Here is a 26,571-nt window from a genome sequence, read left to right on the forward strand (position 1 = left end):
AGAGAGGAGTAGGATATCCCTACCTCGAAGTTTGAGCCAAAAAGGAGATGAAGACTCGAAGACCAACGTGCTCCAAACCCAAACTTTTTCCAATTAAGTCGAAGCTCTCAACGCCCTCTATCTTTTTAAGAAAGACCCTAGGCTAGATTCACACTCTAGGGAGATCAAATCTTAGAGAGAGTGTAAGTTTAAAGAGAGAGAGTCTCGGATCTAGGGTTTGAAAGAAAAAGAAAGTGAAAAACTGATGTTCAAAAACGCTACTGTCCGCTGATATAAAACACGCTCTCTCGAGTGAAGACTTTGTCGCTCGAGCGACCAGACACAGAAAAATCTCGCTCGAGCCGAAAACTCAGAAGTGCGCTCAAGCGAAAGAATGCTCGCTCGAGCCAACAACTCAAACCCTCAGGTCTGCAACCAGAAGCACGCTCGAGCGACAGACTTCTCGCTCGAGCGAAGAACAAACCAGACCGCTCGAGCGAAGAAAGCTCGCTCGAGCCAAGAAATGCAGCTCTCAGGTCCAGAACCAGACGCAATCGCTCGCTCGAGCGAAGCCACTCTGGCTCGATCCACCAGACACGAACTCAACTCTCGCTCGAGCGACCAACTCCTCGCTCGAGCGAAGGTCCAAAAATCTGGGCAGCAGCACTAGGCTCCCAAACACAACCAACCTGTAACAAACCTACCCAACACATCCTATAACTCAATATACAAAGTAGTAATAGATGTAAACAAGACAATAATCAATTACTATCATCCACGGACACATGTCCGGATCACTGTACAACAAGGGTAAAACCGGGATCGCTATAGCTGAGGTGAGTAAGGAGCGATGGTTTGATGAATTATTCCATGTTCTTTACAAAACTCACCAAAAGGTGATTCATATTCACCACTTCTATTACTTCTTAATTTTTTAATTTTCTTACCAAGTTGATTTTCAACTTCATTCTTATATTGAATGAAAGTTTCCAAAACTTCATCCTTGGTTTGAATTAAATAAACATAACTATATCTAGTATAGTCATCTATAAAAGTGATAAAATATTTTTTCTCACCTCTAGTTTGAATTGATTTAAAATCACAAATGTCACTATGAATTAATTCAAGTGGTTCCGTACTTCTTTCAATTGAATGAAAAGGAGTTTCGGATAATTTTGCCTCAACGCAAATTTCACATTTATGATTTGAATCAATGTCAAATTTAGGTAAACATTCATATTAATTAATCTACATAAAGATCTACAATTAACATGTCATAGTCTACCATGCCATAAATTTGAAGATTCAAGCAAGTAAGAAGAAGATGTATTTTCATTAATAACTGAGGGTACAACGGTCATTACATTCATCTTGAAAAGACCATCAGACATGCAACCTTTCCCTACATACATCCCATTCTTAGTAAGTACAAATTTATCACTCTCAAACACTAGCCTAAACCCATTCTTACTCAACAAAGATCTGAAAACAAGATTCTTGCGAATGTCCGATACATGCAACACATTGTTGAGAGTGAGTTCCTTCCCAAATGTCATCTTATGTACAATCTTTCCTTGTCCTTCAACTTTGGAAGTTGAGGAGTTGCCCATAAAAAGTTGTTCACCATTGTCCACTGTAGTATTAGATATAGCGATCCCGGTATTCCCTATTGTTGTATATCTATAATCTGGACTCAGTTCCGTAGATTCGTTGTTGTCTTATCCTCATTTCTATCCCTTACTCTTTGTTTTAAAGTTTTGGGTTGTGTTGGGCAAGTTGGGAATTAGTTGGTTGTGTTTTAAAGCTTTGAAAATTTTGCCCAGGTTTTGGTCTCTCCGCTCGAGCGGCGGTTTTACGCTCGAGCGGGCTTTTGTTGCTGCCTTTCCGCTCGAGCGGCGGTTTTACGCTCGAGCGGGCTTTTGTTGCTGCCTTTCCGCTCGAGCGGCAGTTTGGACGCTCGAGCGTGATTTTCCATCTCCCAGTACTTTACTCTGCAGTTAGTCCGCTCGAGCGGTAGTTTTTACGCTCGAGCGTGATCCTTTGATTTTGTCCATACGCTCGAGCGGGGAGTTTTACGCTCGGGCGGAGAGTAGACTGCAAAACTTCTGGAAGTGTGCAATCAGCGCTCGAGCGGCTCTTTTCACGCTCGAGCGTGAGTCTGTGTCTTACGCTCGAGCGGGGTTTTCTACGCTCGAGCGGAGAGTCGACTACATCAGTCTGTGATTTCACTTTTTGGATCACTTTTTGACCTACTTTTCCTCTCTTAACTTTTAAAAACCGCCCCTTGAGAGTTTCTCTCTCTACTCTTACCTTCTCTCTAAGTTTTGATCTATTCTCGGTGGTCTTCTACCCTAGTTCCTTTGGAAGAAAGGTAGAGCTTCGCGAGAGCTTTGTTTTAATCTGAGAAACTTGGGATTTGGAGCACATGGGTCTTTGGTCTTCATCTCCGTCTTCTCTATTCGAGGTAGGGATTCTCCTTGTTCTTTTTCAATACTTCGTCTATAGATAGACATGTGGTAATTTTGTATTGCATAAAAATCATATCCATGTTGGATTTGTTTGAAATCATGGGAAGGAACCTAGGGTTGGGTATTTGAAAATGGTTATGTTATCATTGAGAGTTGTTTTGGGCTAATTGGAGTGTAAATTAGCATGTTGTAGTTGATAAAGGAAAAAGGCCTAAATCATATTTTGATTGATAAATTAAAATGGAGAATAATGAACCTAAATTGTAACTCTCTATTGTTGATGTGAGTGGGTGAAGGTGTTAATGCCTAAGGGGTTAACTTTGGCTTTGAAATGGGTTTGAAATGTATGTAGTGTACTAATGTGAGTTATGGCTTCCTTATTGGTAGAAATCGGTTTTTGTAAAATAAAAGGGATGGGTTTGGTTTTGTGACAACTAAAGAGACGGAGTTGGTTTTGTTAAAACAAAGAGGGAAGTGGAACTTGTTTTGTGAAATGGGAAAAGTGTTTTGAAATACGTATGAAAATTGGATTATTGTTTCATGAGTGTTGAACACACACATGTGTGGAATTGTATCTTGAACTACCATGTTAATGTTGTTGTCGGGTTTGTGGTCTCATAGTAATTGAGTCTTTAATAGGTGTACTAAATATTTGCATCTAGAGGTTTTATCCTTGGTCATCGGTGGAGGATGACGTGGTTGTGTTGAATTGCTGTGTATGTAATACACCATTGTTGATTGAACATTATATGTAATGAAATGCTGAATTACATTATATTTGTATACTGGTTTGGGAGAAGAGAGGGGTTGTACTCCAGTGTGTGTGAGAAGATAGGGGATGGACTCCACACACTTATGTGTTCAGCGCTTATAATCAAAGGTATCATACCCTTCCAGCTAGCGCCTGGAGAACTGACGCGCTGATAATCTAAGGTACCATACCTTTCCAGCTAGCGCCTGGTAAACTGGTAGATTGTGGTGAGAAGTGTATCTTTGGCTTACTACGCATATAGCTAGTAGTGCAGTGTTGTTTTGTTATTGTTTCAGTGTATCTGGAAACATTGTGGATTGTATTTGTTACAGTGTTGGAGGGACGAGTTGACTCATTGATTGATTTTATGTATGTAGTTGAGTTGTTATCTTTTTTATAGAGGTGTGCATGGATAATTATGATATAATTGGAATTGCATTGAAATGCCAAATATGTTTTGAAAAGGCACATCTGTTGTATGTGTGGCAAATGGAAGAGTAATGGGCTTAGTGAATCTATGTTTCTAAGTAGTTGTTAATGTTATAAAAGATTGGGAACGGGGGTTAATGAAAGGAAAAAGGGAGGATAAATCGCTTATAGCGGTGAATTAAATGATTATTTTCAAGAAAAGTTCATATATATATTTATATATATATTTTGTATAAACTGTCACATTATTATTCTAGTATGAGAATGGGTGTTCATGATCATAGCTATCTGTAATGTTGTTATTGTTAAGGAGCATGTTGAGTTCCCTACTGGACTATATGTTCATCCCACGTTGTTGAATCTTGTTCAGGTGTTTAGCAGGGTGTGCTACAAGATTTGGATCTTCTTATATGTTGGCCACGGGGCCTTAGTTATGTTGGCGGAATCCCATTGTTGTAAAGGGTTACACCCTTCTTCTTGTACTTTTAATGATGTAAGCCCAAGGGCAATTTATTAAGTTAGTTCATGTAATGTTTACTTTGCATACGAATGAGAGTATTGTTAATCATTTCTACGGATTGAATGTATGAGTTTATTTCCGCATGTTATCTCTGAAATTGGATTAAGTTAAAGAATTTGGTAATGACTCCGAGTAATAAAAAGTGGGGCGTGACATTAGATGTGAACATCTTTTTGTCAGCACAGATATAGCGAGTAGCACCAGTGTCCACCCACCATTCTTTAGGATTTCCGACAAGATTTGCCTCGGAAACAACTGCAAAAAGATTGATGTCATCTACACCATTGGAAATATTGTCCACTTCGGTCATATGGGCTTGAGCAGGCTTCTTACTTGTTCTTCTTTTGCTTTTGCCTTTGCTACGACAATTTTTGACCCGATGTCCCTCTTTGTCACAGATATAACACTTGTCATTAAACTTGTACTTTTTAATTCCCCCTCCTTTAGAAACTTGTGATGAACTTTCTCTAGAAAACTTCTGTTTCTTTACTTTTGGAGCATGTTCCACCACATTTGTCTTAGACTCTATAGGATGCTTACCAGCCCGCTTCTCTGAATTGCAGTTGTCCTCCTCAATCCTCAAACGCACAACTAATTCTTCTAAAGACATTTCTTTGTGTTTGTGTTTAAAGTAGTTCTTGAAATCCTTCAAGCCTTGTGGTAATTTTTCAATTAAGGCTACAACTTGGAAGGATTCACTGAGAGACATGCCTTCTGCGTGAATGTCATGCAAAATGAGTTGGAAATCTTGAACTTGGCTGATCACAGTCTTAGAATCAACCATCACAAAGTCCAGGAATTTGCCAACCACAAATTTCTTTGAGCCAGCATCTTTCGTTTTGTACTTTTTCTCCAAAGACTCTCAAAGTTCCTTTGCTGTCTTGATAGGACTGTAGACGTTGTATGATGTGTTGTCAAGTCCGTTCAAGATGTAGTTCCGGCAAAGGAAATCAGCATGTTTCCAGGCATCAATCGCAGCAACCACTTGGTGGTCGGTTTCATCCTCTTTCAAAATAGGAGCATCCTCATGTAGAAAACGAGTCAGGTTCAGAGTTGTAAGATAGAACAACATTTTATGTTGCCATCTTTTAAAATTAGTTCCTGAGAACTTCTCTGGCTTCTCACTATGATTTACCGGTACTGTCACAACAGGAGAGGGGGTTGGCGCAATTGCAGCCACCACACTAGTACTTGTTTGGACATTAGTTTCAGTAGCCATGAATTCTAAATTATAAAACAAAATTATAATTAGAATTTTATACTACACTACTACAAGTTGGGTCTTGAATGACGAAATTTTTTTGTCTCCAAAGAGCTAATTTCGTCACTATAGATATTTGTGAGGAAATATTTTCGTCACCGGTTTCGTCATTGAATGTTTGTCACTAAAAACCACCGTGACGAAAAATAATTTCGTCACCAATAAAATTACTTCAGTGACGAAATTTTGTCACCAATAAAACAACATTTTGTCGCTAAAAATTTTCATTTTCGTCACCAAATAGTTATTCAATACCATATTTATGACTTTAGTTGACGAATAAATTTGTCACACATGTTGATCATTGATGAGGAAATAATTTCGTCACAATAAAATGTAAAAGTGACGAAATTTTTCGTCTTCAAAAGTCATAATTTTTTGTCACCGATAAAACAACATTTTGTCGCCAAAAATTCTTATTTTCGTCACCAAATAGTTGTTCAGTACCATATTTATAACTTTAGTTGACGAATAAATTTGTCACGCATGTTGATCATTGATGAGGAAATAATTTCATCACAATAAGATGTAAAGGTGACGAAATTTTTCGTCTTCAAAAGTCATACATGGGTAACGAAATATATTTTGTCACAAATATATATATACGTGACGAAATTTTTAGTCACCAAACAACAAAATAAATAAAAACTTTCATATATAAACTGCAGTAAATTTTGTCACAAAAAAAGTTTATTAGTGACGAATAATCACTTTGTCATAAAACAAGTACAAATGACGAAAAAATTCGTCACTAAACTTGTTCCATATTTTATATTCAATTTAAATTATTATTTCACAAATATCTCTACTCATACTCCAATAGCCTTTTAATTGTACTAAGAAATCCACTAGCTATTATACATCACTCCACAAAAAAATTCACTAAATGATTTATATTATAAATCAAAATATATCCATCAAACAATTTTAATAATAATCCATTAAGTATCACAAAAAATCGTCAAAGCAAATCCCAAAATGAACTAACGTGGAGTCCACAAAAAAAATAAATAAATAAAAATCAACACTCAATCTTGATTTGCAACTACAACTAAGCATCAGTTTAGGGAAAAAAATTCAACAGTTGATCTTTATTTGCAAGTATGCTTCTGAACGTCATCAAAATCAATCTGCAAAGAAAATAAACAAGGCAAATATTAATATATTATCAATTACATCTAAACTCATATATGAATAATTTTATTTTATAAACCAATTTAGTAGAAATTCATATAACAATTCGAAACTTCAAAGAGTTGAGGTGATCCTTGATGATAAAGTAACACGGATAACATAAGATGACAAAAGATCGCAAGAATACTATACATCACTATCACTAATGGCAGAATATATATAATAGCTCCAAAATATAACGTAGCATTGAGGTACATTTGATTCACGACAATGGGCCAATGACTTCTTCAATGAGGTAAATTTGATTGGTGGAATTCAACACAAGAACCTTGTAAGACAACACAAGAACCATGTAAGACTTTTGAGTTGTACCATTGAAGCCCCTCAATGCCTTCTTATTTATGACAATTTGCATCCATGTATAAAGTAAAACAAACCCCTCAATCCTAGTCATTACAACAAAGTTGACAATGATGGATGCATTTCAACTAAAACTTATATGAATATGAAAAACAAACCTCATGTTTACAGTGTATGCATTTTCAACAAAAAGTTGGGATTAGAGAACCCCAAAGAAAGGATTACTACTTGTGTTGTTGGACATGGGTATTACTTATAGGAATGGACGCGGAGGAAGGAGATGGAGAGGTATGAAAATCTAAGTTCTTGAATTCTTTGACCATATTTTGCATCTCTCCAAGAAATTTCTGGCCTGAAAAATAAAAACACAAACTAATTTAGAAATCGTTAGAAGCATATGAATAAACTAACTATTTCTAAAGATTGTTCTAGTCTTATAAAAGGTAAAGTCGAACATTTTCTCATCACACTGACTTTTCATCTCCTGCATCAATAGAAAAGGAATAACCATTTTGATTGTTACTAGTATAAATGTTTGGATTACCATATAGATATGACACGTGCATAGAATCAACAAATCTAAAATGAAAATCTTCAGTGCATGGCCAGATATTTTAAAGTCATAAAACCAAAATAAAAGCCAACTATTATTTAAATATAAAAAGAACAAAGAAAAATATATCACATGGCATTAGAAACGATATAAGCCCAAGCAATGCTTGTGTGTAAGTCTAAGCCTTAAGGAATGCTTGCAGAGGTGTGAAGTGATTCGATCATCTGCCCTTGTTCGTCAGCTCTCGCTAGTAAAGTGATCTTGACAAGAGAAAAAGAAGGGGAGGGGATGTTAGGTAAAAATATGAACCCTGTTGTGATGATATCAATTTGTTTCAAATCTCGAAGGAGTAAACAAGGCATAACTTTTCTTTTCTTTTTCTTTTTTTTTTTATTAGTACAGCTAAACATGCATAACTATTATTGAGATAAGACAGCAAAAATGTCGACAGAGCATTTTTATCCCTTTTACAGGTAATTTGCGAGTGTGACGAGGAATAAATCTACACATTAGAGAGACGATCATACTTTTCAACAAGATGCAAATCCTCTCAATTAAAGAGACAAGACAAACTCCCTGTATCACCATTTTTTAGTTTCTCCATCACATGCATAAACAATAAACCAGCAGCAACCTGCAAAAAAAAAAAAAAAAATAAAAAAAAAAAATTAATGATAATAACATAATTTATTATTAAAAAAACTTGTTAGTAGTTAATCTAAATTCATTTAACTTAAAACTTCAGACAATACTAAAAAATTAAAACTTGTGTGATCATAGGATAGGTAATTTTTATAGTTCAATACATCATAACTACAAAAGAATACTGTCTTTGGCATAGAAGTATCTAGAAAAGCAGTTTGCTATAAAGAAATAACACCTGAAGCTCTAATCCGTTTAATCCATAAGATACCTATAACCATCCAATCTTCTGCTTCTTCTGCTGCTTTTTCCTTTTTCTTTTTTTATTTTTTATTTTTCTTTTTCAAACATGCATCACAGAAAGGGGAAGAAACAGAAAAATGCAAAGGAAAGAAAGATCAGTTTTTAACTACAAAAACCACATCTTCCATTTTTAGCTTTTATTCTAATTCCCCAACTTCAAGAAAAAGAAAGAAAGTCCTTTAGCAAAGATAGCTTAAAAAATTTTATCTTGGAAAATGGAAAAGATCGAATATTCAACTAGCTGAGCATGTATGAAGGTTTTGGCTCAAATAGAAGATAGTAACTAACAGAAGTAGAAATGAAACTAAAAGAATAAATGTAGAACTGAGCAAAGTCCACTAAAAGCAGATATATGACAAGCAATTGTGACTCGGGAAAACTTTTCTTCTGCAAAAATGTAGTTATCACATAGGCCCAAAAGCATGTGTCGAATTGCACTAACCTAGTATGAGCTTCTTGTTTCCCTGTACAATATCGTTTCCTGCTACATTCACAAGGGAGAAGTTCAATTCCTTCCAACTTTTTTAAAAGGCATCTTGATGGGAGGTTTCGTTGCTTGCTTCCAGTTACTGATCCTGGGTAAACTTTGTCAAGAACTTCCAATATAACCCATCTGCATGTAAAAGGGATAAAAATCAAACAAAATTATCAGGCACTCAAAAATAGGCCATGGAAATTATAACCTCACCCTGTTCTGACATCCTCACACAGATTATTGACATATGAATTGATTCCAACACAGTTGATCCACAATCAGAAGCATCTCTCTTCCCTAGAAGTTTGAGCATCATCCGTCATCATCTCAGCAAAAGACATATTTTTGGGTTCCATGGATAAGCCATTACTGCATTAAGAAATTCACAAACTAATTACAAAGAAATCCATGGTGATACTTCATGAAAAAAGCCAACATATTCACAAGCAATTAGTTTAACCTCTGCTGGAATAGTTGAGCAACAAATGCCAGATTTAGATTTGTCGATCCCTCAACAATGTCCTTTGAAGTGACATATCTTTTGCAATCCATTCTCTCTGCATGCTCAAGAATCAAATTCCCTCTTTCAGTAGGATCCTTAGTATCCAATGTGCTGGCATTACCATGTTTTGGTGCAAGAGCATTAAGCAAGTGAGCATAGGCTTTACCAGTACACAAAGCCTACAAGGTCATTTCAGTGAAAAAAAGAAAAAGAAAAAAAGGCGACTACTAATTCTAAAAAAGAAGAAGTTATAAGATTATAATATTCCGAAGGTATGTTTTGGCTCATTAATTGATGATTGATCAGCTGTGAAAGTTTCTCCTTAAAAAAAAAAAAATCATGAAACAGAAAGCAAAAAAAGAATACAACACCAAAATCCAGTTTTGGTCAGTAGTTCTTCATTAAAAACTATTTCACTCTCTATAGAAACCTCTCGCATTACGCTAAAGAATGGAGTTGCTGCTATTAAATAAGCCATGGTGGTGAACTGATCATTCAAGGAAAATAGCATGGAAAAAAATTATATAGGATCTCAATTATCCACCACCACCCTATATATATCTCAAAAGTGACAAAGCCACTTTTTTTTTCTTTGACTGAACATTTTTTGCCTGACAATGGTTCAAATTAATCCAAATTGCAAAAAATAAATTTAACTATTAAATTGTGCAAAAATTCATGAATCATGATGCATGAAGTAGTAAAGAGCAGTCCATAATAAAAGAGCCAAAATATAAATGTTGACCATGCTTTTGGTTTGATTTTTCCCCCCTTTAGAGGTGAAAGGGATACCTCCCTAATTTTGCTCCAATACCATACGTAGGACAACAATATTTTGGGTAGTATCATCAAAAAGTGCATACAAATCCATTTACCTATAATTATGTATTCTGATAAACAAACCAATACTACTATATTTTAAACAAGAGTGCTTCGTCATAAAGAAACTGGTGAACTTTTTCTTACCTTCAGATCAGATGAGAAATTTGAAAGCTATTACTTGTATCCTGCTTTCTTCAATTGGAAATTCATCCATTTGAGTAAAACCTTTTCTGGGGGTAAACCCATTAGTTTCTCAACATCCTGCAAATTTCATTTATGCATTTGGTATAATAACAAAATGTAAAACATAACACTCTATTTTTCATTAAAGTAACAATGAAAGGTAATAAACAATCAACATCTTGTGACCTTGTCGTCATCCACCAATTCCAAAAGTTGAGGAGTTTTCCTTAGATTGAGATCAGCTAACAGTTGAATGTGATGTTTCCACCAAATGAAAATACAAAAAGATTGAGAACTTTGGTGATTAAGATCTAAATATCTCTAGAACATATCCATTGAACAAAGTAAAGGTACCTTAATCATTTGAGAAATCAACCCCATTACTAGATGCAACTACAATAAACAAACAAACAAACAAAATGAAGAGACTACAACAATTTTCATATCAACAACAAAAAATATTCAAGAACATTTCCTTTTTTCAAAATTTTGTTACAATTCGTACCTAAATGTTCGTTCTAAACTTCAGTTTGAACTCTCTTTGTTGGAAAATTTTGCTTTGTTAGGGAATTTTGCTAACTTACTAATATACATTTCGATATCATACTGATATTTAGCATTCATGGGTATAGTTTCAAAGTGATCAATTCCTAGCCATGTTGGGTTCTGATGCCAGTGACAAGTCAAGGGATCAAATATGCAATGGTTTGATTCGTTTACAAAAAAAGAAAAAAAAAAACTTTCTGATATCTTGAAAGCCTCTGCATCAAAAAAAAAAAAAAAAAACCCTAAATGTAGATCAAAAATCATAACACATTTACTCATTTCCCATAAATCAAACCCATACAACATCAAAACACAAAAACAAACAAATCTTGGAGCTAGAGTCAAATAGGGAAATAGAGAAAATGAGAGAGATAAAGAGAGACAGAGAGAGAGAGAGAGAGAGAGAGAGAGAGAAATAGAAAAACCTGATTTAAAATTAATGGGCCTGAGACGGTGTACCAATTGTGGCGATGAGATGATGAGCGACGGTGGCCGATGGTTAGTCGATGAGAGGAGACCGATGGGCAGTCGACGAGAGTCAGAGCAAGAGACTGGGGTTGATTGGTATTTCCCCTGTGTATGTATCATTCGATACATACAGAGAAATAAAAAAATAAATAAAATAAATAAAATTAAACATAAAATAAAATTAGGCGGTAAATATTCTTCTCAAAAATTTTTTATCACACTTATTTAGAAGTTGTGATTAAAAAAATTATATATAATTACACTTATTTAGAAGGTGAGATTAAAAATATATATATATAATCACACTTAATTGAAAAATGATATAAAAAATAAATATTATCACACTCGACCAAATTAAGTGTGATTAAAATATCAATCTAATTTTTTTTTATCACACTTCTAATAAAAGTGAGATATTTCATTTGTCAAAGTGTGATCTTTAACTGTTTTTGTAGTAGTGACTCAACCCTTGTGTTTTGTTTTGAGAGGGAGAGACAGATAGAGATACAAATTGATACAAAGACTGATCCCAAAAAAAAAAAGGAGGGAAAAATAAACTGATCAAAAAAAAAGGAGGAAAAAATAATAGACTATTTTTTTTCATTATTGCTTAATATGTCAAAATTCTTCTATCAAAATTAGTGACAAAATAATTTTCTCACTAAAAGGCCTAAAAATATTAAAAAATATTAGTGACGAAAATATATTTCTCACCAAATGGTCTTAAAATATTTAAAATCAATTTTTTCAAAAAAAAAAAAGATTATTGGTGACGCAAATATATTCCTCATTAATAATTTTTTAATTGTTGAAAAAAAAAATTCTCACCAAAAGTTTCAAAATTTTGGCACTATCAAAAAAAATTAGTGGGAAAAATTTAGGTGACGAAGCTTATTTTTTTTCTCACCTAAAAGTAAGTATTTATTGACGGAAATAAATTTCGTCACCTATTATTTTTATATTTTTATTATACGTGACAAAATTTATAATTCCCCATGGATTATTCTTATTTAGTGACGAAATTTGTTTTCTTCACTAATTTTCGTCACCATACCAATACAGAGAATAAGAGAAAGAGACGCCAGAAAAAGAGAAAAGAGAAATCACGTACCAAATCACCGAGTGAATAAGATGTGGCGGTTACCGGCAAGGCTACTAGTGGCGGCGACGATCGGCAAGGCTAATAGAGGTGACAATGGCGATCGGTGTGGTGGAGGAGCAAGAGGTACGACAAATTAATACCCTATTTCGAGAGAGAGAGATAGAGATGATAAACAGAAAATGGGTAAAAAAAAATTAATACCCTATGTTTTTTTTAATTGCCGCTCAATATATCAAAAATTTCCCACCAAAATTGGTGACAATATTATTTCCTCACCAAAAGATATCAAAAATATTAAAACGTTTTGGTGACGAAAATATATTCCTCACAAATAATTTTATAATTAGTGACAACTTTTTTTCTCACCAAAAGTCCCAAAATTTTGGCGCCACCAAAAAAAAGTAGCGGGAAAATTTTTGGTGACGAAACTTAATTTTTCCTCACTTAATATGAAGTATTTATTGATGAAAATAAATTTTGTCACCTATCATTTTCATTTTTTTATTATATGTGACAAAATTTATAAATTCCTCACGAATTATTTTTATTTAGTGACGAATCTTATTTTCTTCACTAGTTTTCATCACCATAGGTTACTTTTGTTGTAGTGCTACATAGAAAATTAATCAAAATTCACAGAATTAAATTCTGTAAAAATAAAAGAAAAATAATAATGTAACTTTTATTTTTCAATTAATTTGGAAATAAAAGAAAATTTTATTTAACCAAATTAATTCCACACAGAAAATTAAATTTTTGTAACACTTCAATAATTAAAAAAAAAAAGAATTTATTTTTTTAATTAATGAACACTCAGAAATAAATTAAGAAAACCAAAATTAATTTCTGACAAACTTCACAAATAAATATTCTGAATTGTTAATGACACCAGTATATTACTACTAATTGTCAAAGAAAATAGACAGTTTATTACTACTATCTGTCAAATAATATATTACTACTATTTGTTTTTCAACCAGAATATTATTTTGTAAAATCACAGAAAATAATTTCTGTAAGAAGAAGAAAGAAGAAAGGAAATAAACGAAAAATTCTGTAAACAGAATAATTCAAATCTGTCTTAAGATTGTTGGAACAATCTTCTGTGTACAATAAATAAATTGAAATAAATCAAACAAATAAAATAAATTACGTACCGAATTTATTTTTACTGAACCGAATGAATAATTAAAAACTAAGTCTAGTGTGTGACACTCTGCCCTTAAGACAGATTCGCCCCACTACGGTGCTTACGGTTAAGTGGCTTCTATCTCCCAGGATACAATGATCTTCACAAATTTGTAGTAGCACTCCAAACAAATTTGTCCGGCAAACTAGAACCTTGTGTTCTAATACTCTCTTTAATTTTCTCTAACACTAGAATGAAGAATAAAATGCAAAAGAGAAATATGGACTGCAAAAATGAATTTTTTCTGACTATTTTTTTTTGGATATCAAGACTGCTAGAACAGATCTGAATTTATAGGCAAAAATGCTGTCCCGAACAGGTACATACAAGAAGTGAACAAGTGTGAAACAGATTTGAACAGATGCAATTTGAATTCAAACAGATCTGTAGCCAATATTCTGAATCTGTTTGGCAGTTACAGATTTGTAGCTGCTGGGCAGTTATTAACATTGTTCAAACAATTTAAAAAGCAGAATTCGGACAGAAGAGGCATCAAACGTAGACAGAAAAATTTAAATTCAAATTTGGTTCCAAATTTGAATTTAAGTTCATTTAGATTTTCCTGGAAAAAATTCAAATAAATTTTGTCCAAAAAAATAATATTAGAACTGACTCGACCCACAACCCACACCCGCGCCCGGCATGGCCCAACCCGGCCTGCCCGCGCGTGTGGGGTGGTTTGAGCCAAGGTTCTATTTGTCCATAACTCCTCCCTTCTACAAACTTGGGGTACCCCTTGGGGCCCAACCCAAGTGTTGCAATCTAGAGCTTATATACTCAACAAAGCTCTTTTAAAGTTTCATTGTGGGACAACCCATTTCAAGGAAACCCACATTTAATTCTTTAAATGTCCATTCCATGAACCCGAAAACGACGTCAAGTTCCTATTCATTCATAAATGGTTTTGACGAACCGTCTTCACCATGTGACTTGCCATGCGAAAAGGAACATGTCACCTCTTCAGATCTACCCCAAAAGACATTTGGGGCCCACTCCATTTTGGGCTCAAAGTTGGCCCAAAATAAGCCTTATAAACCAAATTTTCCAACACTGCCAAAGTGATTTATCCCAAATTTTGTTTTTGGTACATCACAGTTTTATCTCGACGAGCTAAATGAATAAAAATAGATGTTGTTAGGATCAGTGAGACCACTTTCAAATTAATTTTAATGATTCAAACCGTTAATTTTATAAGAGTTATTGAAAAAATTATTTATAAAAAATTAAATTAATTCGACATTGGTAACTGTCTACCACAAGTGTTCTGGTGCCAAAATTCAAACATGACAAATGGGAGCTTGTTAGACTTTTCTCTAATTGAGGCTGCTAGTCATACCGACCACTTGAAACTCTATATTCGTGTTTAATTAAGGATGTATTTGAATCTTATATTTCAGTATACGTATTCAAAGAGAGACAAAAAGAAAATTATAAGGAAAAAGTAATAAAATTTTAATTTATATTATTGTGAATATTTGTCTCTTCTTTTTCTTTTCTCTTAAATCACTATTATATAATTCAAAATTTAAACACTGTTTAAATATAGCGAGTTACCCCAGTCCGGTTAAGCTCGGGCCCGAATCCAGCCCGGAAGCTTGAGCTTGAACCATCATTTTAAAATCTGACCAGGCTCGGCCAGACCATTGAAATATTGTGTTTGGATACATATCTTGATTGGTTTAGTGTGAATATGCAGAATTGGAGGAGAAGAAAAAAATAATTTTGCTGTTGAAAAGCCTATTCAATAGTCCTATAATAATAGATGTCTTAGCGAGTGGACATCAATAAATCCAAGGGTAAAGAAAACCTTTCATAATAGACAAAAATAAGATAAATTCAACAAATATATATATATATATATATTGTTCACTCACCCTTTATATATATATGGATGCATATGCATATGCATATGTATGTAGATAAAAAGAGTTATAAAAGCTTCTTGTTGTTTGGAAAGTCCTCTCGTCTTGCTCTTGGTTTCTTAGGTGTCTCTAAGTGAATTGGTTGATATTTGGAGGCCTCTCCTTCCTGGTATGTTTGTCCACTTATTTATTTATTTGTTTATTTATATATATGTATATATATATATATATGAAAATCTAAGTGATTCGTGATTAGATCAAGATTAAAAATATTCCAAATCCCAAAAATCCAAAACACACAATCTAAATCAACAAGCACTTACGAAAGTGATTTAGATTGTTTGTTTTTCAGAATAATTAATAAATCGACACAAACGATTTTTACGTGGAAAAAACCACAATTGGACACCTCTAACTGTGATTAAAAAACCACGGGCGAAACGCCACTAACCAATCCACTACTGAAGTAAAAAGATTACAAAGATATCATACAAATTACCCAACTCAGTCAATCTATCTACGAATCTTCTGTAACTCTTTTTCCACGACTTCGTCTCGGAACTGATCAATCCTGAAGTTGATTCCACAACCTCACTTGTCGATTTAACGACTACGTATAGAATCAAACGCCTTTTGAAACGATACGTTTGAATCTTCGAAATCCACCGAAGAAAACTCTCTCTTGAATATAAAGTAACCAACTTCTTGATGTATGTATTTTAGATCATGAGTGAAGAACTCTTCTCAAAATATCAAGAAAAACTCACAAAAAATCTCTCCATAAGAAAACCTCAGAAAATCTCAAAGTAGATCTAAAAAGTAATCCTAAAGTTTGGAGAAACCAACTACTTATAGAATTCCGGATTCTGAAGCTCGCTCAAGCGAAGCTTATCTCGCGTGACTTCCATAAGTACCTTCGCTCGAGCCATAAAGTCTTCGCTCGAGCGAGGAATAAACTCTTTCAGGTTTGTATGCAGACGTAGTTCTTCGCTCGAGCCTCCAATGCTTCGCTCGAGCGCACAATGACCTCTTTCAGGTTTGCAGCCAGACACAGTCCTTCGCTCGATCGAGGACTTCGTCGTTCGAGCGAGAAACCCAAAACAGCACAGAAATTACAACTCGATTACACAAGTTTGTTCGTGGAATTGACAAGACTTAGGGACCTAACAATCTCCCCCTTTGTCAATACCCGGACAAAACTTCCTAACACAATTTCCTAAACAGACGAACTAGCTAAAACGATTACAACTCAAAGCAAACGAACTAGCTAAGACGATTACAACTCAAGGCAAACCAACTATGCAACCAATCTCAAAACAAACTGGAACTAACATCTTGAAACAATAAACCAAACTTGAGGAAAACCTGTAATGAAATCTAACTCCATCAAACCTGAAATGTAACATAACAAAACAAACCATCAAGATATAAAATAAAAACATATAGCGCCCAATATCCATATCAATAATATCAATAATAGCCACAACATATAAACCTCCAAATGCTTATCTGCAAAAAAAAAAAAAAAAAATCATGAGTACCCCAAAACTAAAACTACTCCCCCTTTTTGTCCGGTAGTGACCCAAAAACAACAACAGGCAGAGGCAGCATAAAATAAAACAAAAACACTATCCAAAGTAAGAACAAAAACTGTCCAAGAGAAGTATATGCCAAAAGCTAAGAAGGAGATGATGGTGGCTGCTGCAACTGAAGAAGAGAAAGAATCTGAGCAAGCATGGCACTCTGCTCATCAAGACGGCCATCAAAAGCATCAAGACGTGTAGCCAAAAGATCAAGGCGACGTGTAACAGACTGCTCAAAGTGCTGTAGCTGGCCACGAAATGAGCGAGGACGTAGCTCAGAAAGATCAGGGGCACTGGCATTGGCGGCCTCAAACTCCTCCTCCTCGGCAAGGGGATCATCATTACCTGCACCAGAACTCCCAACCCCTGACACACTCCCCCTCACATGAGCCTGACTCTGAGAGACTGTCAATTTAGTAATGGGTTTGATAGGGTAAGCAAACTCATCATCATCAAAAACAAGAACATCAAGGGCAGTGAGAAAACGAGTAAGCAAACACCCATAAGGAAGCCCCAAAGATTTTCTGCCCTCAGAGACCCCAATCATTTTTGAAACAATCATTTCTGGGAGGTCAATAGGTAGTCGGTGATGAATACAATACAGAACATAACCTTGGTCCTGAGTAATATGCGAGGAATGGGTGGTGACATAAAGATTCGCACACACGATGATATTCAAGAGACGGAACCGAGGAAGCAACTCATTTTGCTGAAGGAGATCCCCAGTGATCCAAGTCCGGTCAACACCACATAACTCAGAAGCAACACAATTAAAATCAACACCTGACCGGGTAAGAAACGGAAAATGACAATTACGAACTTCAGGAAGACCAAGTAAAACCCGAAACACATCCCCAGTGATAACAAGTGACTTCTTCCTAACCCAAGTCTCAAAGGATGCCGGAAGTTCTTTGCGAATGGAATGGATATTGCAATAGAATTCCCGGATGAGACTCAAATTTTGTGGCCCGGAGAAATGCAACACTTGATCTCCGCCTAACGAATCAAATAAAGACCGAATGGGAAGAACCTCAAAGGCATTTGGGAGGATATTGCGCTCTAAATGTACTTTACGAGATGCAAAAGACTCCCGAAACAACTTAGATTTTTCTTTAGATGGGAACTTTTCAGAGTTGAAGGAAGAACGAGAAACCGTAGCTTTACGGCGCTTGGATGACTCGGCCATGACTAATACAACCCAAGCAGAGCAACATAGACAAGAGCCCAGAAGGACAAGGAACATCCAATAAACTACACCAGAAAACCCCCAAAACAAAACACAAAGAGCCAGTCAAAACAAATTAGTCCAACAGGGGTTAGAAAAGCAGTGAAACTCGTAACAGTAGCATAAAAGAAATGAAATGATTAGCAGTGCTAAAGAGACAAACAATCAGCCACAGAGAAAACAAGATATTACAACCATTATAGAATCGAAACATCAATGTATGAAAAAATAGAGAGAAAACAGATTACAATCACATAATGGCAATATATGTATATGTAAAGAAAATCCCCAATGTTAAACTCTAACAAAACCCCAATGGTAAACCCTAAGCACAATGGAGAGTGCAATAGACAAAATCATGAACCCTAGATGCAAGAGTGAGGCTCGAAAATTAGAGGGAAGAACCACAACCAACAAAAATAAAACCTAGAGTCTAACAAAGAACAACTACAACCACATCTCAACCCAAGTATCATACGAACAAAAAAAGAAAATAAAACGAAGAAAGGAAAAAAAACTTACCAGAAACGGAGAGAGAAGATGAAGAAACAAAAAAAACTCCGAAATCAAGAGGGAAAAAAACAGAAGATCGCAGCAAAGATAACCACGAAAAACCCTAGGGGAGAGAGAGAGAGAAAAGACGAAAGGGGGGGGAAAGATGAACTGAATAGGCACAGATTCAGAATTTGAACTGCGACAGGTCGCTCGAGCGAATACTTTCTTGCTCGATCGAGAGCTAAAAATGCCCAGGCGGTCGCTCGAGCTAAGAATGGGTCGGTCAAGCCAAAAAAACATGTTCTCAGGTCTAAATGCAGTGGCAAAAGCACGCTCGAGCGAGGCAATTGTTGCTCGAGCCAAGAAAGAAAAAAAACAAGCCATAATATTTTTTTTATATATATAAAAACAACACTATACTCAAAATCAAGAGGTGAGACTGAAACAAAAATAGATGATCATACTTAGCCAAGTGAATACTAAGATGATATAATCCCTTAATTCATGAATCTTGTGAACTTGCAATTTTTTTTTTTTAAAAAAAACAATGACACTGGAAATCATGAGCAAAGCAGATAAAATATAATCAATGATCATAAGCTACATGAGAATGTACAACTCAAAATCCAATATGAGAGCTCACATAAAAAAGTGTGTGTGTGCAATCCATGAGAGGTCACTGAGCTAGAGTTAATCCTAGTAGTGATCGGATGGCTGGACCTCCATCAAGAGTAACTCAACAATACAGTGAAAAGTCAAACCACTAGGAATCACGGGGTATTTGTTGAGTAAATGCGGAGGCTCCCCCTCAATCAAAGAGTCCCTTTTTTTTTTTTTTTACATTTTCTTTCTTGTGGGCACTCACTGGTGGCTTTCACTCTCAAGAGTATGGAAACCAAACCAGAGAAGAATGAAATCATAAAGGATGGCCTGGTTGGTGCCTCTGAGGTAGCCTTTTCCTAATGCCCGGACTTCAAGGAACTGAGGGAGAAACCGTGGAAGTGAAAACAGATGGTAGATGGTTAAGAGACTCAACATCACCCATGATATGCTAGTATCGGTCAATTCCACTGTAAAAGTACAAGAAACACTGTTAGTGGTCCATAGAGAACTTTGATCACATGTGCGGAAACCCCTGCAACAATTAATCTCAAGGATGTGTACAGAATGAGATCATGAGGTTAATGAGCATGGGCATTCAAAATGAGCTATGACCACTGAACAATGAGATCTTGTAAGCAGCATGAGTAGTGTATATAAAAAGTTGGATGCAAGTACAGTAGATATCAATGATAATGAGATTATGACATCCAAGCATACATAAGGCAAAACACTTACACCTACTCAAGTAACAAGAGACACTCTAGTGATCGAGCATGACACCCAAGGTCTTTCTAAGGAACTCAAAACGAAGAAGATCAAGGGGTTTTGTAAAAATATCAGCTTTTTGATGCTCAGTGGGAATATGTTCAAGAACAACAAGGCCCTCTTCCACTAACTCTCGAATAAAATGATGACGAATGTCAATGTGTTTGGTGCGAGAGTGTTGGACAGGATTTTTTGAAATGTTTATGGCACTTGTGTTATCACAGAAAAGAGTAAGAGTGTTCTGTTCTATCCCATAATCATGAAGCATTTGCTTCATCCACAGCATTTGTGCACAACAACTCCCTGCAGCAATGTACTCAGCCTCAGCAGTTGAAAGAGAGATGGCATTTTGCTTTTTACTATGCCAGGAAACCAGATTATTCCCAAGGTAAAAACACCCCCCAAATGTACTTTTCCTATCATCAGCACACCCTGCCCAGTCGGCATCAGAAAAACCAGTAATCTCAGCTGTAGTATCAGTAGAAAACCAAACCCCATACCCCAAAGTCCCATTAACATATTTAATGATGCGTTTGACAGCAAGTAGATGAGACTCTTTAGGACTAGCTTGGTAACGGGCACAGACACCTACACTGAAAGCAATATCAGGACGACTGGCTGTGAGGTACAAAAGACTCCCTATCATACTCCTATAAAGGGTAGGATCAACATCAATACCAGAGGAATCTTTGGAGAGGTGAAGACTGGTGCTCATGGGAGTGCGTGCATGTTTGGCAGACTCAAGACCAAACTTAGACACAAGATTTTTCGCATACTTAGACTGAGACACAAATATACCTGAAGGAGACTGTTTAATTTGAAGACCTAAAAAATAAGACAACTCTCCCATCATGCTCATCTCAAACTCATGTGTCATGCAATCCGAAAAATATTTCACAAGATGTTCAACAGTGGATCCAAACACAATATCATCAACATAAATCTGAGCAACAAGAATATGAGACTTAGTATGTTTCACAAATAAAGTCTTATCCACACTACCCCTTTGAAAATCATTATCAAGAAGAAATGTAGTGAGTCTATCATACCAAGCTCGAGGGGCTTGTTTCAATCCATACAAAGCCTTGTCTAACTTGTAGACATGATTAGGACATTTAGGGTCCTCAAACCCTTTTGGTTGCTCAACATATGCCTCTTCTTTCAAGTACCCATTCAGAAAAGCACTTTTCACATCCATTTGAAACAATTTAAAGCCAAGAAAACATGCAACACCAAGTAAAATACGAATGGATTCGAGACATGCAACTGGGGCAAACGTCTCATCATAGTCAACACCCTCTACTTGTGTGTAGCCTTGAGCAACCAACCTAGCTTTGTTCCTAACAACTGTACCATTCTCATCAGATTTATTTTTAAAGATCCACTTGGTACCTATCACATTCATGTCTCTAGGTCTGGGAACTAGAGTCCAAACTTTGTTCCGTTCAAATTGACCTAATTCTTCATGCATAGCATTGACCCAACTATCATCTAGCAAGGCCTCTTTAAAATTCTTAGGTTCAATTAAAGAAACATAACACATATGTGATACCTCATCCCGAATCTGTCTTCGGGTTTTCATTCGATCCGAGACACTTCCAATCACCTATTGAGCTGGATGATTCAGTTTCACCCTAGCTGATGGTTTAAGCTCAGGACTTGTGGTGACAGGGGAAACAGGAGTGATGTCTCTTGGAGCACTCTTTGGACTTGACCTTACCTGTGAGGATGGTTCGGTAACCATTTCTTGTGATGGGTCTGCACATTCTCCTTGATTTTGTGATTCCATATCCAAGATTGGAGACTCATCATTATCATCCTCATTTGTTGCTGGAGCAGGTGCACCTGTGTCATCTATAACCACATTGATAGATTCCATTAAAGATGAAGTTCGCAGGTTATAGACTCTAAAAGCCCTACTAGTGGTTGAATACCCTAGAAAAATACCTTCATCACTTCGGGAGTCAAATTTGCCCAAAGGCTCTCTATCTTTGAAGATGTAACACTTACTCCCAAAAGTTTTGAAGTATTTTACATTAGGTTTCAGGCCCTTCCACAATTCATATGGAGTTTGTAAAGTGCTGGGCCTTAAATACACGCGATTTATGACATAAACAGCAGTATTTATGGCTTCGGCCCAAAATTTTGGAGGAAGTTTCTTACTAAGGAGCATGACCCTAGCCATTTCTTGAACAACCCTGTTCTTCCTCTCAACAACTCCATTTTGTTGTGGAGTAATGGGTGCTGAAAATTCATGCTTAATTCCATGTATATCACAAAAATCCGAAAACGAACTATTTTCAAACTCACGACCATGATCGGTTCGGATTCTTATGATACGATCAGTGGAAATACCTTGTTCATTCTGGATTTTAAAGACTAAGGCCTGGAAAGCATCAAACGTATCAGATTTTTCCTTTAAAAAATTTACCCATGAAAATCGAGTAAAATCATCAACAGTTAAAAAAATGTATCTTTTACCTCCGATGCTTTCAGTGCGAGTAGGACCCATTAAATCCATGTGAACCAATTCGAGAGGACGTTTGGTTGTAAAGCTATTCACCTTTTGATAAGGGCCACGGGTTTGCTTTCCAAGTTGACATGGTCCACACACATGGCTCAAATTCTTACCCAGTTTAGGTATTCCCCTCACAAGCTCTTTGTTGGCTATCTTAGTTAGGTCATTGAAGTTCATGTGACCTAATCTTTGATGCCACAGGTCAATGTTGCTAATGATGGCAGAGTGACAAGTGAGATCATTAGTAGTAACAATCCCATAGCAGTTATCAGATGTGCGAACCCCATGTAAGACAGTATTTCCCTTTTTATCCAAAATTTCACATTTATTTTTTGAAAACAATACTTCATGATGGGAATCACACATTTGACTAATGCTTAAAAGATTTGCTTTAAGACCATCAACTAGTAGAACATTATCTAGCTTGGGAAGACCAGCAACACTTATAGAGCCCTTACCAATGACTCTCGAAGTGCCGCCATCTCCAAAGGTAACAATTCCTCCTTCATAGTTTTCAAGGGAGGTGAAGTAGGATTTGTTACCGGACATATGACGAGAACCCCCACTATCAAGATACCACATGTGTGAATCACGTGCTTTTAGAGCAGTGTGAACAACTAAACAAGTCAAATCATCTTTTCTCACCCAAATCTTTTTAGTCTTGGTATTCCGCCTAGACATGTAAGGTTGTCTCCTAGCCCAAAAAGTATTTGAATTTCTACTCTTTTGAGACACCTTACCAAACAATTCATAGCAATAAGGACGAATGTGGCCATACCTACCACAGTGATGACAAATAAAAACCGGTTTTACCTCCTTTTTGTTGATCTTACCAGCTTTAGGTAGACGAAGAGAGAGATCAGCCTGGTCTACCTTCAATTTTCCCTTTGCTTGAGTCTTCTTGTCATGTGAAGTAGAGGCCTGTCCCTTGTGAGCTGTTGCACCATAGCCTAACCCGCTTTTGTCGCAACCCATTTGTTGAGACCTGAGGATGTCTTCTAAAGATTTGGAACCTTTGTTCCACATGGCAATAGTGGCTCTAGCAACATGAAGCTCTTCATCCTTTTGACAGACTATCTCTTCCAATCTGGCTTGTGACAGCTCAAGACTTTCAAGCTTTTCTTCATATGTGGAATACACCTTCAGAAGTTCATTCCTTTCAGTTTCACAGGATAGTAATTTTCCACATAAGTCTTGCCTGTCACTCAAGATCTTGACGATATTCTGCTTTGCTGCTACAAGTTCTCCTTTCAGCCTGATATTCTCACTCTCACATGTTTTGATCTTGAGAGAGAGTTTGTCGTTGGTTTTGGATAAATTCAGAGATTCCTCGTATAGCTTTTCGTAAGCTTGTTGTAGTTCATCGCCATTGATCTCATCATTGTTATCAGATGTTTCATCATCCTCTTTTTGCTCTTTATTTTCTTTTGCCTCTTCCAATCTAGCAACTAAGACTGAAAAGTTGCTGGATGGTGGTGAATGTGAATTTCCTCCTTCATGGAATTGGCTCAAAATTTCCCATGCCTCTTTAGCCTTTGTGCAACGAACAACCCGTTGCTGTTCTTCAGTAGAAATTGCTCTACGAATAGTGATCAGGGCTCTCTGATTGCTCGGATTGTCAGCCCTGTCTGTATCTTCTTCAATGGCCTGCCAGCCTTCTGGATCAAAAGCTCTCAGAAAAGCTCTCATTCTGATTTTCCAAAACAGGTAGTTACTCCCATCAAAGGTGGGAGGAAGATGCAAGTTCTGACCACGAGCTAACTCTGCTGGCTTTGGAGGAGGTGGTTTCAAAGTAGACCAAAATGCCATGAAAGCACTATCCCCGTCTTCTCCAGATTCAGGTTCTTCGGGTTCTTGCTCCGACCCGCTTTCATCATCCCAAGTTACAGTGTAGACTTTCTTTCGATTCTTTTTCGAAGGGCATTCAAGGGCAATGTGACCAAAACCTTGACATTCATAGCACTTGACCCCTTGCCCCTTTACAATCTTCTTTTCAGTTTTTGAAGCAAGTTCTGGTGGAAAAGTTTTGGGTTTTTCATTACTCTTGTCTTTTGAAATAGGGTCTCTGAAATTAGGCTTCTTTTTCTTCAAAATTTTTTAAAATTGTTTAGTAAACATAGCCGTCATCTCAGACTCTAAATCAAATTCAGCCTTCGGAGTTTTTGCAGACTCATGAGCACTAGTGAAAGCCACACTTTCTTTTTGTTTTTTCTTTGAAATCTGGTGTGCTTCATAAGTCTGCAAGTTTCCAACCAATTGATCAAGCTTGAGGGTATCAACATTCTGAGCCTCCTCAATGGCTGTCACTTTTGGTTGGAACCTCTCGGGTAAAGACCTCAAAATTTTTCCAACAATTTTAGCTTCCGGGATTTTTTCCCCGAGTGTGAAACAGGAATTCACGATATCACTAAGTTTTGCATAGAAATCATCAAACGTCTCCTCATCGCGCATAAAAAGGGTTTCAAAAGCGGAGGTGAGACGTTGAAGTTTTGACCTTTTGACAGAAGTTGTACCTTCGTGAATCGTTTCCAAAATGTCCCAAGCCTCTTTTGCTACCTCACACGTGCAGATACGTCGAAACTCTTCAGGTGTGACGGAGCAAAATAGGGAATTGAGAGCCTTACTGTTCCAACTCGAGTTTTGGTAATCAATTATGTCCCATTTATCAAGGGGTTTAGGAATATTAACACCATCAATGGTGATAGTAGGTTCACTCCATCCATAGATCACGGAGTGCCAGACTTTCTCATCGATGGATTTTAAAAATGCTCTCATACGAGCTTTCCAGTAAGAATAGTTTGTACCATCGAGTAAAGGTGGTCTATGGGTCGAGTTACCTTCACGAATAGAATCCATAATACTAGTCACACAAAATCACACTCCTATATTTTTTAAAAAAAGAGTGACCCGCTCTGATACCAATTGAAAATCCTAAGTGATTCGTGATTAGATCAAGATTAAAAATATTCCAAATCCCAAAAATCCAAAACACACAATCTAAATCAACAAGCACTTACGAAAGTGATTTGGATTGTTTGTTTTTCAGAATAATTAATAAATCGACACAAACGATTTTTACGTGGAAAAAACCACAATTGGACACCTCCAACTGTGATTAAAAAACCACGAGCGAAACGCCACTAATCAATCCACTACTGAAGTAAAACGATTACAAAGATATCATACAAATTACCCAACTCAGTCAATCTGTCTACGAATCTTCTGTAACTCTTTTTCCACGACTTCGTCTCGGAACTGATCAATCCTGAAGTTTATTCCACAACCTCACTTGTCGATTTAACGACTACGTATAGAATCAAACGCCTTTTGAAACTATACGTTTGAATCTTCGAAATCCACCGAAGAAAACTCTCTCTTGAATATAAAGTAACCAACTTCTTGATGTATGTATTTTAGATCATGAGTGAAGAACTCTTCTCAAAATATCAAGAAAAACTCACAAAAAATCTCTCCATAAGAAAACCTCAGAAAATCTCAAAGTAGATCTAAAAAGTAATCCTAAAGTTTGGAGAAACCAACTACTTATAGAATTCCGGATTCTGAAGCTCGCTCGAGCGAAGCTTATCTCGCTCGAGCGAGAAGCTTATCTCGCGTGACTTCCATAAGTACCTTCGCTCGAGCCATAAAGTCTTCGCTCGAGCGAGGAATAAACTCTTTCAGGTTTGTATGCAGACGCAGTTCTTCGCTCGAGCCTCCAATGCTTCGCTCGAGCGCACAATGACCTCTTTCAGGTTTGCAGCCAGACACAGTCCTTCGCTCGATCGAGGACTTCGTCGCTCGAGCGAGAAACCCAAAACAGCACAGAAATTACA

At 36.4% G+C, this 26,571-nt stretch overlaps 1 long non-coding RNA gene across 1 annotated transcript; it reads right to left on the reverse strand.

Moving 5' to 3' along the window:
- Positions 1 to 7,071: 7,071 nt before the first annotated feature.
- Positions 7,072 to 8,915, reverse strand: LOC145794647 (uncharacterized). Its single transcript, XR_014334579.1, has 3 exons — positions 8,843 to 8,915; positions 7,983 to 8,089; positions 7,072 to 7,715 (listed from the first exon to the last, which is right to left on the reverse strand). It is a non-coding gene; the product is annotated as an uncharacterized LOC145794647 (long non-coding RNA).
- Positions 8,916 to 26,571: the final 17,656 nt, after the last annotated feature.

This window comes from Camellia sinensis, chromosome 7, assembly GCF_055761805.1.
Source record: "Camellia sinensis isolate YWXY chromosome 7, ASM5576180v1, whole genome shotgun sequence".
Lineage (NCBI taxonomy): Eukaryota > Viridiplantae > Streptophyta > Magnoliopsida > Ericales > Theaceae > Camellia > Camellia sinensis.